The sequence below is a fragment of the Clinocottus analis genome, unplaced genomic scaffold (genome assembly GCF_023055335.1).
Source record: "Clinocottus analis isolate CAN_PGR_092001 unplaced genomic scaffold, fCliAna1.0.p SCAF_15, whole genome shotgun sequence".
NCBI lineage: Eukaryota > Metazoa > Chordata > Actinopteri > Perciformes > Cottidae > Clinocottus > Clinocottus analis.
The window spans coordinates 1,129,331-1,149,037 of NW_027175876.1; the positions used below are offsets into that span (position 1 = coordinate 1,129,331).

The following is a 19,707-nucleotide window of genomic DNA, read 5'->3' on the forward strand; positions in this document are numbered from 1 at the left end:
CCGGTGAGCGCTCTCTTCACAAATAGAAACCCGGTTAGAGATGCACGAGTCATTTTAAAAATGGATCTCTGGCTGTTACATCCCATTAAAAATGGACGAGGGACGGGGTCACCGGGAGTTGGATTTTCTTCAAGAAGCGCCTTTTAACATCAGCTGGTGGAGAAAAAAAAAAGAAATGGGCTAAATCTACAAGGAGCACGAGAGTGTTTTGTGACGTCCCTCTGCGCAGAACGAGAGTACAATCACATATCATACTCCGGCAGGAAAGCGCTGACCGGCCCATGTTGCCGCTGTCAACATTCATCCATGTTAATTCCCGTGGAGGAGGAGGGGGGGGGGGGTTCCTTCCATGTTGAGGACGCCGCCGCCGCGCCTCTCTCCGCCCTGGAAGCGGTCATTAAATAGTCATGTGGCCCGTGTGCCGAGCGGCGCCGGCGCCACAGGGGTCAGGTAAAGTGCAAGGCTGCTTCCTCTGTTATGGGGGCCGGTTTCTCCGTCACATGCGAGCCTCTGCACTCAAAAACGCTGCACAAACACACACACAAACACACATTTCACATCGTTTTAACCCCATCGACTTGTTTGAGTGGCGCGAGGTCGCGTCACGGTCACTGAGCGGTTTGACGCGCCGCGGAAACACCGGACGAGCTCTGGAGATTTTATTCGGGGGAAACACAACAGACACACACACACACACACACACGTGTCGGTTGGCGTTCCTGTCCGAGTGTGTGTGTGTTCGTAAGCTGGATATGTGAAGGTCACCAAGCAAAAAGCACATGAAAGTCGGCGCGGCCTTTAAAGCCGTTATCGGGCAGCAGGAGGGCGGCGTGTGCGTTTGCTCGCTCACAATGCGGCGGCGGCCCTTTGCAGTGCTCAGCAGCGGGAGCCAATGAGACGCGTCTGTGAAGTGGCGCGGCTTATCCCTTCTTGATGTTTTGGTTTCCTCCCACACTTTTATCTTGTTGTTGTTGTTGTTCTTCTTCTTCTGTAGGGTTTACAACAGTAAGCGGTGAGCGAACGCTTCACGGCGCGTCATGAAATGGTGCATTTTTCCTCCGCAGTGTGGGAGTCAGTGGGAGTCGCTCAGCTCCGTCTATCACGCAGCAAACAAATAAAAACACACAACATAGCAAGCCAACGTGCGTCTTTGTGCTCATCACACAAGTAGCTGAACTACAAAGCATAATGCATGAAGAAATTATAGTTATTTCTGACATTGAAGACTTTATAAATAGTCTTTTAAATAATGTTGTAGGCTTCAACTTGTTATTTTCATCAGATTATTCTAATAACAAATATCTAATGTTGGATGGATCGCCATTTGTGTCACTATCCAGATGAATTATAATAATTTTGGTGATTCACAGACTTTTTATCAGGCCAACATTTACAAAACTAATGTTATTCCCATCAGTCTCAGGTAGACTTTGTGTTAGATGCCGGTGAACATTGTGAACATTACACCTGCTAAAAAAAAACACATTAGCATTGTTCGACGTTAACATTTAGCTCAAAGCATCACTGATCTCACAGAGCAGCTAGCATGGCTGTCAACAATTTCCTTTCACAGTCTTTTAATAATAATATGGCTGAAAAGTGACATAAGTTGAGCCCAAGTGGCCTTCAAATATGTTCCATACAAACAAAGAAACAAAGAAGTCTTCAGATTTTCTTGATAAACGACAGAGTATGCGTCACTTGAAGGCTTTAAAATGTTAGGAATCAAAAAGAATAGTTTCATCTTCTCGTCCCAAAGTCCTACAGCCTTTGGCTGACGATCCATCGGGCCTCTCCTATTATACCCAGGTGAATTTATTTGCACAAAACACACACACACTTTCTCGGCTCTGCATCCCGGCCCCGTGGCGAGGCATTCTGCACACTCGACATATACCCGCCGAGGACCGAATCGCCAGAGTGATGAATGACTTCCAACACACTGTGGGCTCAGCAAATGTTAAATATTCTCATTAGCTGGTTGAGAACTCTCTCTCACACACACACACACACACACACACACACACACACACCCTTAACCGCCAGAGCCCTGGGCGGTCTAAAGCAACCACCACTCCCACAACACTTGCGTCTTCTCTTCACATCTTCATCACTCTTTTCTTCGGTGGCTTCGGGCTCTGGAGTGACAGTCCATGCTGGTGTCACCCACGGGTGGGCTCCAGGATTTGGACAGACACCTGATCCGTTGTAACTGGCGCTCCCTTTTGGGACCTGCTAATCCCGGGGTTGTTAGCGGCCAGATTCCAGATTAAAAAGTAACAGCTGCGAGATGCCGCGACTCGACTCTGCTGCTCTTTGCTTCTGACGCCGCTGCATCCATCACCGCCACGACAAGATAATGACTCCGTCTGGGAGAAAAAGGTGCACTCAATAGAGTGCATATCCACAGCCGAGTGCGCGTCTGAAAAGACCACTACTGTATTGTGCGATTGAATGCAACACACACACACACACACACTAATGCCCCTTAAGGAGACATAAAACACTTCATTTAAAAGAGATGCATGCAAGAAATGGGCTCCTCAAGCCGTCTGCCTGCACGGCGGCGACGGCTGAGTGGCGCCGATGCACTCGGCAGTGCACACGCACACACACACACACACACACACACACACACACACACACACACACACACACACACACACACACACACACACACACACACACACACACACACACACACACACACACACACACACACACACACACACACACACACACGGTTCCGCTGGCTAGCATGAAAATATATATAACGGGAAATGAAAAGGGTGCTTAGAGAATGGCAGAGCGTCCTCGAGCACCTCGCGAACCCAAAACATTTGGAGCGGTTCGCTGCAGCACGATGCGAGGCGAGCGAGCGGCGGGCGAGCGGACGGACGGACGGACGGACACGGAGAAGCACACGCCGAATACATCAACCACTGCATTTCACTTCAGCGCTGAAGTGCGCTTCATTTTTAACAGGGAGGGGGGGGGGGGAAGATATCGAGGCCGCCGCCGGTGGCTCCGGCGTTGGGAGGAGGGTCTGGGATAAAGAGTGGAGAGGAGCAAGCACACACACACACACACACACACACACACACACACACACAGCTCAGGGCAGAGGTGGCTCCCGGCCATCCATCTCTGGTTTCGGGGATTCGAGAGAGAGAGCGCTGACAGCTCCGGGTCCCTCCGGCACGGGCCTCTGGGCCGTGAGCACGGATACCCAGACAAACCAAGAGCTGTCACTCAAGCGGTACCAGCTATAGACGGAGTCGCGGGAGATGGGAAAACAGGATAGAGAGACACCGAGGGGGTGTGTACGTGCTTACCTGAGTGTGTGTGTGTGTGTGTGTGTGTGTTTGAGTACACGACAGGAAATTCAGAAGCTGCGAGTGCAGACAGCCAGTGGTCTAGTGAGATATCATCAGTCACAGATGGGACACACACAAACACACACATACAGAAAGACACACAAAATAACAAATCCTTGATACCGAAGGAGGTTTTTGGGGGAAACTGGAGGCTCAGACATGCTGATAATAGCAAACTTCCACCTCATGAATTTTGCAGCTGTCTAAATCTCCTTGACATTTTAATATAAGAGTGTTTTTTTCTTCTTTTTCTTCTTCTCTCCTTTTGGCAAGCGCCTCCGCGCTGCTTTTTAAAGCAAATAAAAAGACGATTGTGAGTCGGGTGCAGAGCAACAAGAAGAGGAGGCGACGGGGCTTCAAAGTGGGAATGATCAGGTTCAATATCAGGGCAGGCAACTTCTCCTTTTATGGATAAACACACAGGTAGAGGCCATACGAGGGCAGGCTAGCACGAATCAAAAGGTTTAAAATCAGCCCCGGGATGATGTGCACAGCCCTTTAAAAAAAACAAAAAAAACGTTTTTTTAAAACACAATTACAGATTTGCTCTCTAGAGTCATGCGAAGGATTCTCAAAAAGGTAAAGAAGACTCATTGTAGATGGAGAGAAACCCCGAAAAATAAATAAATAATAAGTAAAAAAAGTTTGTTTGGCGTATAAAAAAAGGCTCTCTGCCGCCGTGATGTCTGCACATTGATGAATTGTCTACAGCAGAAGAATAACAAAATAAATTATTCAAATCTCTACCTTGGTGAAGACGAAGGGGAAGGGGAGGGGAGTTCTCTTTGTTCTACGCGCTGGCATTGATTTCTCCCAGTGGCGACGAGTGGGATGCCTGAAGGTTACACACACACACACACACAGAGAGACACACACACTATGTAGATAAATGACTCCATGAGCTCTGGAGTTTGATCCAAATGAAGCAATGATGTAGCTCACTGGCCCGGGCCCACATTGAAGTAAAGTGTGTGCTCCAGCGAAATGTGCTCTGGGTGAGTCAGAGTGTGTGTGTGTGTGTGTGTGTGTGAGAGAATACTACCACCAGTATGGTAGTGGTGAGATGGAGAGGAAACTAGAGGGAGGAGAGAGAGAGACACACAATCTGCTGCCCGACTATGAGGCTTATACGTTGGAATGATCGGATCATTAACACTTTGCATCCCGGCACCTTGGCAGTCGGGGAACACACACACACACACAGTCAGCATTCACACACAAAGTCAGCTGCTGCACGGTTCACACGCGGCATGTAATTCTGTATTTGTGTCGCGCCGCCTCTCCATCCATCTGTGTGATTATGTCGGTGTTCATACTCGCCCCACCCTTCCTTTTTGTGTTGCTCCAATGTAACGCTGAATGCATGTGCGCCTGCCTGAGTGTGTGTGTGTGTGCGTGCATCTGTGTGTGCGCGGGGGAGTAATGTTGATGTTTTTCCTCCCTGCTCTCCATCCCCAGTGCCCGGCGGTGCTCCCGGCTGTGCAGCGCTGCAGAAATTGGCCTGAGAGGTTCGGGAACATTTCCCCTCCTCCCCCCCTCCTCCACCCTTTACAAACAGGGCCGAATCAATAGCGTCTCGGTTGGGGGAGCCACTCTCCATATGAAGGTGAGCTGACTCAGCAGTCCCACAAGCCAGAAGAGGGAGGGGGGGGAGAGAGAGAGAGAGTGAAGGGGTGGAAATGATTGCTTTACAAGCGGTAAAATGCACGGCGTTGTTGAGAACCCTCTGTGGACGCAGCGCTGCACGCCTTCGCTATCCTCTGGTGGAGGAGCAGGGAAGGAGGAGAGGGGGGGGAGCATATGCGCACACACACACACACACTTTTTAAATACAATAGGCTGCTCCCTCTTGAGCTCTGATGGTTTCTCTTTCTTCTTCATGCTCGCTCTCCGTCAATCTGCAGCCGACTCAAAGACTTTTAAAAAAACTCTCGCACGCAGTCGTTTTCACGCGTCCACACTTGACCTCTGCATTTAGCCCAACCAAAAGCCTTTTTTATTTATTTTTAGGAGCAGTAGTGAAGGCGGACAGCGGGATCCAACCTTGTGGTTAAAGGACGACCGGCTCGACCCCACTGAGCCTCCCCCCCCTTCATATCGCTATCTTTACCTCCTCTCGTCTCCATTTTATGCTTCCAGGTCTCTGCAGGTATCACAGCGCTGATTAAGCGCCGTACTTTTTTGCCAATTACAGGGGGCAATCGGATAGGAGGACGGGCCGAGGAGACGCTGGACATGGCAGGGCGCTCCGACGTCCTTGAGGCACGGCGGGAAATCTGCAGCATTAGCAGTTGGCAGCGGAGACGGTATTCAATCTCATTAGAAAGTCCCGGATCATCTCTCAACATCGCCGCCAAGGCCCGTCTATATGCTCTCCGCCAGTCACTTCTCTCGTCTTCAGCTGGGCTTCAATGCACCGATTGTTTAATGCAAGAAGTAGCATCTATAACAATGTGTGTGTGTGTGTGTCTTCTTGACTGAATTCATCCATTTTCAAAATGTGAAAATGGTCACTCTGGCCATTGGTTAACATTAACTTGAATTCACTGCAGAAGATCGACCTGCAGAGCGCTGGAACTGGCTCGCGGTCGCTCATCCGTCACAGCGAACAAAGCCGGAGCTATGCTATTGTCCCGAGGTAAATGCAGTCGAGAGCAGTCGGACCGTTTGTGATAAAAAAGCCTCCTCGCCGGCCGTGTGGTCAAGGACACGCGAGAGACGTCTGACACTCTGCAGGAAAACGCATTCATGGAGGAAAAACAGTCAGGAAAAATCAAACCCTGCAGGAGCAGCGAACACTGGACGTTGTGACTCGAGTCACTTCAAAAGACGAGGGTTGAATTTGTTTCATCTCATAGTGTCCGTCAACCGACTCCACGCGCAGCCGACCACCATGCTGTTAAACGTTGGCATCAGAGTCAGCGCCACGGAGCCGAGCATTTTTAAGTTTAAAAATACCAAAAATATGAAGGCTTCATCCTGGAAACCACGACAAAGTCAGCCCGGGACGCATTTCCATCCCGGTGTCTGTCGTTGCGTCACGTCGTGGAGACTGAGACGGACGGACGGCATCAGCTTTTAACGCTCGCGGCGCCGGAGGAAGCAAACACCGATTTTTAGACGGATGTGGCAAGAGAGCGAGGCAGGAAAAAATATATACAATCTCTGAATGGATAGGAGTCCTGAGGCGTCGCTGAGAGGAAGTGATAAATGACGGAGTAGGGCAGAGTGGGCGCGGCGGGAACTTTTGACAAACGCTAAAAGGCGACGAAACGCTCAGAGTGATGGATTACAGAGTGCCAAAGCCGAGTTCAGGCTGATTTTCAAAATGGGGAAACGAATGAAAACCAACAGGCAGGAGGAGGAAGAGGAGGGAGAGGAGGGAGAACTTTCAAACTGCGTTTTGTAAAAGTTGCGCCGGTCCGATGGCGTGATGATGCTCGGCGTCCTCGCCGCAGGTGAGCGGCGGCTGCCCCCCCCCTCCCCTCCCCTCCGTCCTCGTGTTGCCGACAGTAAATCATGTTTTCCCCGAGCAGAAAGCTTCCACGCCGGCAGCAGTTGCCATTTTGTCAACTCTTACGGGCGCCAGGAGCAGGAAACATTACAGGCGGCGCTCTCCGAGACGAGCTGAAAGGTGGCAGCGCGTCGCTGTCCGTCATCTGAATGAATTGTTAACCGACGTGTGTGTCGCAATACGTCAGAAACTAATAGCCCCACCGCCACGGCGTCCAAGCACTCTGGCGTGGGTTGAAGCAGAGCTGCAGAGGTGCAGTGCCATATATATATTTTAAAAAAAAGGGAATACTTTGCATATTTCCCCCACGCTAGAGATATAAAAACGAACATACTGCGAGTGTCTGGCGGCGTGAGGACGTGCTCGTGCACACAGCTTCTCCTCCAGCAGCCGGCTGGACGAGCCGGTCGAGGTGAATACATTACTCTCACTCAGTGAATGTCACAAATGCCATTTACACCTGCTGAATGTCACGGGGGGGGGACTGTCGGGGTGACTGCTAACGCCGCCGAGCGCCGCGACGTCTGCTTCCCCGCCGCTAACATCCTGCACGCACGCTTTTTGAATATCAAACTGAAATCCCGCTCGCTGGGAGCCAAATAGATATCAAAAAAGCCAGAAAGTGTGGAGGAGATTGCTCGGCGTGTTCCCGCTGATCACTGCTGGAACTTTTCGCCGTCGCTTTTACAAACTGGAGATGAAACTTTGACTCCCTCCAAACTGTTTGTGGGTTTTTTTTTTAATAGCACTTTAAGGATTTGTTCGCAAACATCACAGGAAGAGCTTTTTTTCTTCCTGGGATGATATTTGAATGGCGGCCATTTTTAATGAGCTTTGCCAAAAAAAACAAAGGGCCACTGCAGGCTCTGGTTGGCACTCAAAAAAACAAGAAAAAGAAGAAGTGCACAGCATAAAGAGAAGAAAGTGAAGCACGTCTCTGCAACACATCTCTGCTTCAGCTCATTGTTTGCAGCGGCAGCACCGGGGGCTCGATGCTGCTCAGCGCTGTGAGCTCATGCTGATTATTTCCCACGTCTTCAGATATGAATACTCCGGACGCCAAGGTCATCCTCCTCCAGCTATCCACACCACTCGTTCCGCTGTCACTCATTACTGCCGTACGTCACCTTCCTCGCATCCTCCGCTTCCTCACATCTCCTGATCTATATGAAAAATTTCAGCCGAGCAGACGACGGGACAATTTTACCGTAGAAGGATGTGGTTATGATATGGAAATATCTCCAGCTGCAGGTTGAACCCATCGTTGTTTGTCTGGAATTGAGACGGATTTTTGCTTTTTAATTAAATACTTCTTATCAAATAAATCTGCAGAAGTGGCTGAACTATCCAGTGTTAACGTTGCATCTTCATCACCTCGCAGCAACAATACGCAGCTGCAAAAAGTGGAATTATTTCTTTTCTTCGGGCATTAAAGAAACACATATTCCTCTGGACAACAAGTCGTGAATAAAAAGCAAACTGTGTTCAATGCAACGCCCAACCATCAATGTAAACAATAATTATTCTACCAAAACATCTGATTACACACGCCAACCCGTTTTGACTGTATTTACTTTAATCAATCATTGTGTTGAAGTCAAATAGAGCTCGTCTTCAAGCGATGCGCATCTGTCAAGTGGAGAAGAGAAAAAGGAGGGCGCTGCCTTTCCAAGAAGAAGAAGAAGGTGGAGAAAAAAAAAAGGGGCACCGTGCCGACCGGCCTGTTCGACAAAAGAAAAACAATCTCCTGTAATTGCCTGCCATCAAACGGAGAACAGCGATTGGAAATGCAGGATGGAGGGAGGCGGGTACGGCGCCGCATATTGCGAGGCAGTCAAGGACGATAGCAGCATCCATCTTCCGAGAATTCTCAGAGCCAATCCACAAAATAAAAAAAGGAGAAAGGCCTGCAGCTGCTGCTGCCGTCCAGATCATTAGAGCCGGACGCGACACGCGGCTAAACAATGAGTTAAAAAGATCGGCCTCGCTGACCTTTTTGAAGGTAGAACGGGGGGGAGGATGAGGAGGGTCGCACAGAAGCTTATTGATTTCAGACAGTTTATCTGTATCACAGGCAGCAGCCCACACAGACTGCACCAGCAACACTTTCGACCGTCAGGATTAGATCCCTAAAGCCGCGCTGACGGGAGAGACAAGGCGGCCGCGATGTAAACACGGACGCGCGCATCTGATATCCATCAGGCGTCTGGAACGCGGGGTGGATTAAAGCCGCTCAGTGGCGCTTCGCCGCCAGGTCGAGCTCCTGAAAGCGCCTCAAAAGCGATCGGGTCGGTTGAAACAAAAGCGCTCGGTGAGTCGGGTTTTGGCGTGGGGGACGGCAATCGAACGCACGCCGGTCGACTCAGTAGCAGATACACGACTAAAGCGTGATTTTAAAAAAGCTAAAAACTACTAATAAACAATTTCTGATCATGAAATCACTACAGGAAGCCGTCCTATAATCAAGACTCCGTTGATTCGCCAGGAATGTTTTCACAAATGAGGAATTAAAGATGGATAAAGATGAGACATGAGACCTGTATTCAAGGTCCTGCCGGTATGTTGACGCTGATCAACAGGTACAAAGCCGTCCATTAAAAAAGGTACGAGGCAGAAATGAAAGCTTGTAAGGTCATCTGGGAGAGTTCAATGGGCCTCTTGCACACCTTTCTCACCCATCATCCCTTGTAACAGTCGGTGGATTTGCAGTCTAATAACTAATAATGCTCATAATCAGCCGTTAAATAAAAAAGGACACAATCAGAAGCATTTCAAAAGCTGCACAAAATGTCATTTTCCAACGTCCTGATGACGGCAATAGCCGGAAGGGTCCAATCTACAAAGAAGCTTCCGCTCGACACAACACACACCTCTTGGTTTGATTATTTTTTGTATAAATACGTCAATGTGAGCAGTAAAACCGGATTAGCACCTTCAGTGCCGTCTGAATAAACTCCAACTGGAGAAGCGAAAGCACCCAGAGAACGATCACAAGCGCTCTGAAGAAACACACAACGCTCGTGTGCGACACATTTAGCCGTCGATAACTCGTCGCGGACCTCAACGCGTTCTCTTCCTCGTGGCCATTAAGCGCCAACCACACGCCTGGTCAATACCGACGCCAGACATTTTATATTGATTAGTTTGTTTCAAGCGCACCGATACATAATTCATCAACTCCTGCGCGCGCGCGTGCGTGTGTGTGTGTGTGTGTGTGTGTGTGTATATAAATGCATGAAGGGTGAGCCATCAGTCAAAGTCAACACCTCCCTTCGCACAATTACCAGAAGTGTTATAGTGAAACAAGGAAAAGAAAACGCAGCACGCCGCAGAGATGCTGGGGACCGAAGGCGGCAATCACGGCTCTCTTATCTCCGACGCTCTTCATGAAATGTTAAAAAAAGGAGAGGAAAAAAAAGGGTGTGAGACTAGTTCATGAAAGAATTAAAAGCCCGATGCGATTAAAAGACAAGACGAGAAAAGAAAGAGAGTTCAGCGCCTCGCTCGCCCTCCTCCCCCCGGAGGGCACGCCGGCCTCCTCAATCTTTTAGAGGAAATTGGGTTTTTGGGGGCCGGAGAGCGTCGTCTCTCCCTACGGGCACATCAGCACCACCATCACCCCGCCCTCTGCACAGATCAGGGATCACACACACACACACACACACTGATCATCACACACACACCAGATTTCGTGGAGGATCAGCGGAGGAGCATCAAGTCTTTCTGCACAAAGCGTTTCGCTGGCGTCACGAGGGCACTGCGGCGCTTCTCGGCTCGGTCCTGGATGTCTCGCACTCGCTGACCGGGCGCCTCGACACACACACACACACACACACACACACACACACACAGTTCCCCCTCCAGCAATGATTCATAGACGTTGGTTAATCTTATCAGGGACTTGCCCGGACACAGCAGTAATAAACTGGAAATTGTCTAGTGGATCTCGTATCAAATCACAACCAGAGGGGGGAGGAAACTAAAGCAACGCAAGCGGACGAGTCCACCACGGGACGTTCTCGTCCAGACGAGCCGTAAATTAATTATTTGATAAACAAAACAATGTAATAAACAATTACTCTGGATCTCCGATTCACCGTTACAAACCGTTTGTTTTCCTCGGCCTGCGTTTAATATTCATCTCAACCCTACGAGGAATGTAAGAATGATGTATGGTAGCAGAGCTCTTAAGAGGCAATGAATGACACGACCTTTGAGTCGACCTTCAGGTTAAATCAGACAGAAATGTAATGACTTGGAGCTCCGCCCCTTTCTCGTGGAACGCCGCCAGCGGGAGCTGAAACTTCACGGGATCTTAAAAAAGGTTGTTTGACTGGCAGAGAGGAGGAAATGAGATTATGAGGAGGAGGAGGGAAGCGTCCTTCCTGGATGTGTGAAGGTAGTAAAGCCGCCCGTCAGGAGCATTAAAAAAAATGAAATAAAATGACTGGCCACTTCAATTAGCTTAATCGTAAACTATAATTTCAGACGCATCCGTCTGCGATGACCTGCAGACTTTTGGGGTGAAAAAAAACTGTCGTCTTAATTTATTAAATCGTCTGTGGTTCATTGAAATGTAAAAGTTGGGGGTTGATGTTCTTTCAAAAGGACGCAAGGTGAGACTGAAAAGAGTTATGTTACAACCTGATTAATTAAACGACTCCTTTCTGTGACTCAATGTGGCGACGGGACATTTTGAATGCTGATTTACTCGCGCGTGGTCCTTCAAAACGTCTCTTAATGCTGCATTCGGTATAAACGCATTGCTACTGGCATTTTCCCGGTTTCAAGGGAAATACCTTCATTTAAAAAAAAACTAGAAAACGTAAAATGAAAAGTTTTAAACAGCTACGCGAGGCTGGAATCAGGCAGAGTGGTGCTCAAAGTTAAATGCATGCCAACATGACTACAGTGCCAACGCTAACGTGCAGATAATACAAGGTTATCTCCATTTAGCATGCTAACAGTTGCTAATTAGCGCTAAATAAAAGGTCAGAGCAACTGAAGGTAAAGTCAAGATTTTTTTGGCGCCATAAAGAGTTGGGAAAAGTGTGACGATCCATCTTGTCCTGTAGATGAAGAGATCGTTCACTCGGGGGGAAAGAAATGAATATTTTTAGCGTATTGGCAGCGCTACTGGTGCTGGCTATTCCTTTCAAAAAGGTCACGACCCCTTGACCATGCCAACATACCTACAGTGCCAATGCTAACGTGCCAATAATACAAGGTTATGTCCATTTAGCATGCTAACATTGGCTAATTAGCGCTAAATAAGGTCAAAGCGACTGAGGCTGAAGGTAAAGTCGTGATTTTCTGGCGTCATGAAAGAGTTAGGAAGTGTGTGACGATCCATCTTGTCCTGTAGATGTAGAGCTGTACAGATCGTTCACTCGGGGGGGAAAGAAATGATTTTTTGGCGTATTTGTGGCGCTACTGGTACTGGCTATTCCTTTCAAAAAAGGTCACGACCCTTTGACCTCGAAATATATGCATGCCTGGACAGAAACGTCACGGCGATCCATAAAATCAATGTCAGTACACACTACGTTGATTTGAGTCCCCTAGATAATAATTATTTATATAATCCATGTTTTTCCAGGACTGGCGTCTTCCCACCGGCGGCCATCTTCACGATGAACGGGTCGATGTCCCGAGTGTGTTTTTGGTGTCTCCTCCTCCAGCGTGAAGTAAATGGCATCCAAAACCTGCAGCTGTGCGATGTTTTATGGATTACTGCAATAGTTCAAGAGGGCGCCAGCAGCGAAACCAACCCGAAGAGTTTATTCTTAAAAAGACCCGGAAGATGAGGAAAAGGGTAATGCCGATGTCACCCCGGGGTGTCGGGGGGCCGATATCAGGTGAGCGATTCCATTTTATCATCCGCTGGTTTCCCCGCCACAACTCTCCATATAAAAAAAAACTGATCATGGATTGAGTGAAGCAATTTCAGTTCTCCTCTCACGAGTATTTTGCCGAGCAGTTTGACTAGGGGAACACAGGATTGCCTAAATAAGCACACAAATCGCGAAGAGAGAAAATGATGCTGCCGGGTTGAGGTTATTTGTAAGAAAAAAAAAGAAACCGACGCCCCGTTCATTCCCACGCTTTTGCAGGTGAAGCGACTCTCATCTGCCGACTGATGGGAGTCAATTCAAGATGTCAGGTGTGATAACTGGCAGATGCAACGCGCCGTCTGCAAACCAATCCAGGCTCCGAAAATACAGAAATAAATAAAAACGAAGCCATTTGAGAAAGCGATGGAAAGATCATCCTAATATAGGCTCGTCGTCGTTCTCATCTCAGAGACGCCGCTGTTTATTTCCCCCCCCCCCCCGCGGAGGCCGTGGCGATGGAAGACGCCACTCAACGAGCTCGTCTCCAACAAATATGTTTCCCAGGATGCAATGTGGCAAAAAAAAAGGGGGAGGAGGAGTTTGACATCTGAGTTTTCATGTCGACGTCTTCCATATCTGATTGTTTTGGCCGATGCGGCGAGCTGCAGATGGCGCTCCAGCGGGAAGGAAGGAAAAAGTGGCGCCAACCAAGACGTTGGCGCGCTTGGAGCTCGGCATGCTGGGAAGACTGGGAGGACTGGGCACAGAGGAGCCGGCGGTGATGCAATGCACCTGCACAGCGCATGGATTTTTGTATTTTTTCGCTCCTTTTTTTTCATCTTCTGGCTGATGCAAGTTTCATTTTTTAATGCAAACGGTTATTAAAGCTCAATACCAGAGCGGGAGACTCTGGGCTTAAGATACAGGACTTTATTTTATTTTTTTTAAATTGTAGACTTGAATGTTAAGGCTTGTGTGTCACAGCAACACAAACGATCATCATTGGACATGAAAAGTCACTTTGACTCACATGTATTATGCATTAAAATGGTCAGGTTTGTAAAGATATATAAAAATAATTCACCCTTTAAAGTTTAATATACTTTCTTAGTTGAGTGTGTTAGCGTCCCAGTTCAATTAGCACAAACGTACAGCTCTGGACAGTGTTAGAAATCAAAGTTTACCAAATAAATTAACGATTTTAAGAAGGTTAATGAGTTGCTTCAGTTCATTTCATCCTGAGGGGATAATGAGTGCCTGCAGCAAATGTTTGTGAGAATTCATCCCACAGTTTTGAGACACTTCGCTCGTCGTCCGTGGAGCCCACGCCTTTGAAAAAAAAAAAAAAAAAAGAAAAAACGCTGAAGCTTTTAATTACAAGTATCCGGAGATCTGAAAAGACTCAGATCTTACAAATTTTTGCTAATGTAGCCTCGAGACTCGACTTGCCCACCCCCGAAAGATTTAACAACAGCTTTGTTCAACACTTTTGACTGAACATCGTCGGCACAAACAAACACGAGCGACAGCGAGGCCCCGGGACCGACGCCGGCTACAAATATCTTCAAATGCCTCTCGTTCCCACTTGAAGTGGAATCGGAGTATTTAAATAGATAATAAAACTTGGTATTTGTCACGAAGTGGAAATGCTGATATCACGAGGGCAACAACAACAACAACGCATGTCATCGAGCGGCACACAGAGAGAGGAACGCGTCTTCCAGAGTCAGAAAGCTCATTAGCGCCGAGCCTGGATGTGGGTTTTTTTTTTTTAACAGCGGATCTGTGAAATCTGGGCATCGCTCCACACCGACAGCGGGGTCCAAAACAACAGGCCTCGCGCTCCACAAAGAGTCTGCTTCTGTTCAGCTCTCCCAATATTCCTCCAAGCCAAACAGTTTTGGGTTACAGCTGGACTTTCACTCTCTGGAAATCTGCGACTGCGAGCCAAACTTACCCAAACCCGCACCAGGGGGTGAATACGTTGAGGGAGGGAGGGGGTTAGCAGACCGCTAGCCTAGCGCTTCCTAACGCTCGTTTACACCTGAAAAAGGTCGTCGGCTGTGCGTTTACGTCGATTTTTAGCGGCGCACAATAGGGGGTTTATTGCCGTTACAGGTCGTGAAGAGGTTGCCGTTCCGTTGAGGGCAGCGAGGCTGAAAAACGGCGACCTGCAGGACGGAGTCTCGCACTAACGCTTTCTCCAGCTGCTCCACCTTAGGCTTATTGTTCCACAGTGCCCATCAGAGAAGGACGGGGAGCCCATTTGAACGGACAGTGCCGGGGCAGCAGCGCACCTTACCCCCACCACCTCCACCCACCTTCACACGCTCCATTAAACCGGGGAGCACGGAGGGGAGAGGATGAGGTCTTGACAGTTACTGGCTCAGAGCTCCGGCCGCTGACACAATTACTAGCCCCTCGTTCCTCGTCCGCGCTTTGCTGCCTTGTTTAAAATGGCCGCCTGTAGCCACGGCGGTGGGTGTAAACAACCGAGGAGCCGGAGCCGCCGAGAGGGCCGAGTCTTTTAAAAAAGAACAAAACAACAACAACCCAAGTGACAAGAAGCGTTGCTTTCAACAACAGATTTCTCCGCTATCGAATCGAGATGTTTATTGGGGGGGGGGGTCCCCCGGTTGCCGGGCAGATTTGGTTTCATCTATTTGTGATTGCAGTGTCGTCGGCTCGTATTAGAACAGAGGAGTGGATAAATGTTGTTTTGTGGTATTGAAGCTGTTTAACGAGGTGAAACAGGTATGCAGAAATACAAGCTACCCTGGACAAATAGCAGAAGACGCCTTAAACCACAACACTCTCACAAAATCACATTGAGAATATTGTCTTTTTTTTTCACGCCCCCGAGGCAGAAAAGTCTGCGCTTCATCCCCAACACTCGCATTATATTCCACCAACTCCACCGTGCCTTTCTTTCTTTCTTTATTTCTTTAGCCAGCGGACATTTTGCCAAGCAAAGCTGGGAAACGGGGAAATTAAGTTTCATCTGAGGGAAGAAAAAAAACCGTTCTGTTATGCAAACCCGCTTGATAGTGAGAATAATTGAGGCAGTTTTGTTTGGAACGATAACCGGGACGCTCCAGACTTCATTAAGCTGCTTTAAATGAGTCGAGGAAGGAAGGAGAGGACACTCAGACACAAACAAAAGCATTTATTACGACGTCGACCTTTCCTGGTTGCGTTTCCTACGCTAGCAATACATCACCTTGAAGGACCAGCAGGAGAAGCTTCTGATTCTGCCATTTCTGACGCGGCTAAAATGTCGTCCTGCTAAAAAAAAACATAGCTCGCCCTTTGTGTGTCCACTGCTTTAAACGCTCGTTTCATGCTAACCCTCGCGGCTACGGCTACGTAGCGACCTGCCCTACAATCCTAATTGTGGAAGTCGTGATATGAAAAACGCAGGTTATCAAGGTCGAACCTCTCGGTTGCTAAGAAGCTTCATGTTCTGACCTGAAGGCGCAAAACACAGCAGAGAGCTGGTAGACAAAAAAGAAAAAAAAACCTGCATGTCTTGCATCACCTGAGGGAAATATAAAAGGTTAATTCTGGCGAGCCCATTTCCAATCCCAGAATAGAACAGGGTGCATAAATGATTATCTACTGCAGGGAAGGAGGAAAAAACGTTTTTTTATGATTGGATTAATCCAAACCGGGGTCATCGCGGAGCGAAGAAAACACACAACCCATCTTTCTCGTATTCCCGCTGTATGTTTTTAATTCTAATTGAGACGAGAGCTAAAAAACGAGGGAAAAGGCAGAGAGAGAAGAAGAAGAAGAGATCACGGAGGAGGAGGACAGCCTCAAGTCAGCTCGGCCCGGCTGACCTAGATCCAGGCTGAGTGGGGAGGATATTAGCCGAGCAATTAAGGGAGATGACAGCCGTCAGGCAGGGTCAGACTGACAGGGAAACAAGTCTTCAGCTGCTTCTCCCTCTCCTGTAATGGCTATCGATTTCTCCACAACCAAAACAAAGAGGCACTCTGAGTCACAAAAAAAAAAGTGGCTGAATTGGTAAAGAGATAAAAGAAGTTTTAAGAGAGAAAGTGCATAAAAAGAAGGAGGGAAGGAAGGAGGGAGGAGGCGAGGTGCAATGTAAGTGTGGAAAAGGAGCCGAGGCTCACAGGTCGGTGACCCCGTCAGCGCTTTTGCTTGGATGTGCTGGAATCACTCCGGGCATGTCCGAAAAACTTAATTCCCCAGAGATGATATGGAAGCAAAACTTCTACACTACAAAAACTTGTTATGGGTTTTTTTTTTGCCACGGGGGTGGAAAAATAAATTTATCCGATTTGGGGTATAAAGTTGGGTGAAGGAAACTTCTGATGCGACGAGGATGGACATGCAAGTTAATTTAGTCTGGGAAGATTGAGGGTAAATTAAGGGAGTAGAATAAAGGAGTAGACTTTCATTTGCATGCATGCAGACACACATACGTGTGTGTATATATCTATGCATCTATCCATAGTTTTGCATGAAGAAAATCATCATTAAAACCAAAATAAATACAAAAACATCCTGAAGCTGAGCTGCTTCTAAGGAAAGATGCCTTTGCAAACTTAACCTTCTTCACGTCAAAGTCGTCTCCCTCTACGACATTTTACACTTTGTTCACGTTTAAAAGATGCAACAAGTTGTGGGAAATCTCCGTTTGGAGCGCCGGGGCAGATAGAGACAGGAACTGGCAGGTGATTATTAAATCTTTGGCCCCGAACGGATCTTTGGCCTCCGTCAAACGCTAAAGTATCTGAAAAAAAGTCCAGCGCTGCTAATAAGCGGCGGCGGCGAGGGCGGACCTGTGGGCTTCTCCTGCACAGGTGCGAGGAAGAAGTTATTGCCCGAAAAACCGATCGCGGAACGAAAATGGAGAATGACATATGCGCGGCGACAATCCCGGAGAAAACAAGATTATGGAGAAGAAAAAAAAAAAATCTAATAAAGAAAAAAACATATTGCAGCGAGGCGGCATTAAAATACCTCACGGGGCCGCACATCCATCTCAGATTACCGGCAATTACAGGAGACAGCGCCACTTAAAATCACCTGTCAGAGAGCGGCGGCGGCGGCGGCGGCATGCGTCGTTCACATCCCCAGCATGCTTTGCTCCAGGAGAGGGGAGGTGTGCTCGACATGTCTGCTTTAATCTGATCCCAGTGGGTGGGTGTAAGTTTGTCAAAAGCGAGAGGAGGCAGATGTACAGAAAGAAGCAGATTCTAACACACAAACAGCCGTGAGTGACATGATGAGACGAGACGGCAGAGAAAGAGAGCGAGAGAGGGAGGGAAAAGAGCGAGAGAGACTCGAGCGAATGCATACTGGGGAGCTGTTAAACTCCCCAGTGGGTTGTGAAATCAATACATTAAATAAAATCCGTAGGTGGCGTCCTCTGAAGTAACACCTGCGAGACGGCGGCGCAGAGAGCGGCAGCATTCGGAGAGATATTCAGACATATGTGGGTTTTTTTTACTTCTTTCATCAGCGCTATCTGGACACACAAGGTCAGCATCTATGCAAGAGGCCTTGTTGTTGTTGTTGTTGTTGTTTTTTGCCCCCCCCCCCCCCTCCAACCGCTCTATCCGAAGCCAGGAACACCTGCTCACGCTCCAGACAACACGGCGAGCTACTGCTTTCCACGCTCGGGTTCTCAAGGATATACAATGTTGGGTTGTTTTCGGAGAGAGGAGAGAAAGAAGAAAAAATAAAAAAATAAAAACATGAATTTGACGAAAATCAATTTTACACGGAGCACTTTCAGTTTCTCGACGTGTGTGTGGAACTGTCAGCAGCTGACGTGAATCCTGATTATTTTAGTAAGCGGAGGGAGTCGAAAGTTTATTCTCTTTTGCTTGACGGACACATGATGGTGTGTGTGTGTGTGTGTGTATGTGGGTGGGGGGGGCAGAGTTAAAACACACATGGTGCAGGAATGCACATTTACAAGTACGGAGGGAACCTCGCTGAGCCCCTAAAGGACGGCTTTGACATCTGCGCTACACATGTGTCCCACTCGTTAAAAACAGAAAGAGGAAAAAGAAACTGCACCAGGATCTTTTTTTTATTTATTTATTTTTATAAATGGTCCAGCGAACGCACAACCTGCAGATCAAGAGGCTGCGATGTGACCGGTCCACTACGCCTTTAACCTTTTGGAAACTGTGTGCAAAAATCCTCCCTGCCGCCATTTTAAGTCCCAGCATGCACCAGTCTGACAATCTTTGGGCATAAAATACGTAATTTTTCACATTTTTGAACCGAACGACAGGTTTTTTTTGACTGAAACTCCTTCCTAACAGGACAAGTCTGTTTTATTGTGGTTTTTGTTGCAGATTCTGATTCTTTAGGTCCTAATCTTTTAAAAAAGGTGTCTTATTTTGGGGAATCTGGCTCACATGCTGGATGTTCATAGTTTCGATCATATCTTTATGAAAGGTAATTTTTTTTTGCAGATATACATTTTTTTCCCCAAGACTTTGCTGAACAAATACATACAATAAACACACGTATTGGAATCAATTTGGGGTTCATACGACAACTCAAACAGAGAAAAAGGAGATCTGGAGACGACATTGGTTCCATCGTTTTCAACGGGCTGAAATGCAAGATGGACGCCGGAGAAGTAATCTGTGTTTTCAGAGGGCAGAACTGCAAAATGACCCGGAGCACGCCGGTAATCTCGACTACTTAACGTCCGCATTAGCTCCCCTCACCTCTGCTGAAAGACTTCAGCAATAATCACACCGATAAATGACAGCAGCCTCTCCAGCTCCCGTTTTAAGTGGAAAAATGTAATTTGAAATTTCTTTTCTGTCTCTGCCCTCGAGCAGAAAAAAAAAAAAAAAAGGCACGCCAACCTTGGCCCGGCGAACAGCTGTGGAGCACGCCATAAAAAACATCCGAGGCGTCTCTTACACGTGTAGCCACGGACACGCGTGTGCCGTAACGGGGATGCACTCTGCAGATGGCCATT

The 19,707-nt window shown here is 47.9% G+C and overlaps 1 protein-coding gene across 1 annotated transcript in view; it reads right to left on the bottom strand.

Annotated features, from left to right (window-relative positions):
• The window catches only part of LOC137785930 (kelch-like protein 29), a 189,971-nt gene that overhangs the window by 152,528 nt on the left and 17,736 nt on the right, over positions 1-19,707 (bottom strand). The window contains exon 3 of the mRNA XM_068577501.1: positions 4,125-4,212. The gene's annotated coding sequence lies outside the window, so the exon portion shown is untranslated. The remainder of the gene's footprint in view (positions 1-4,124; positions 4,213-19,707) is intronic.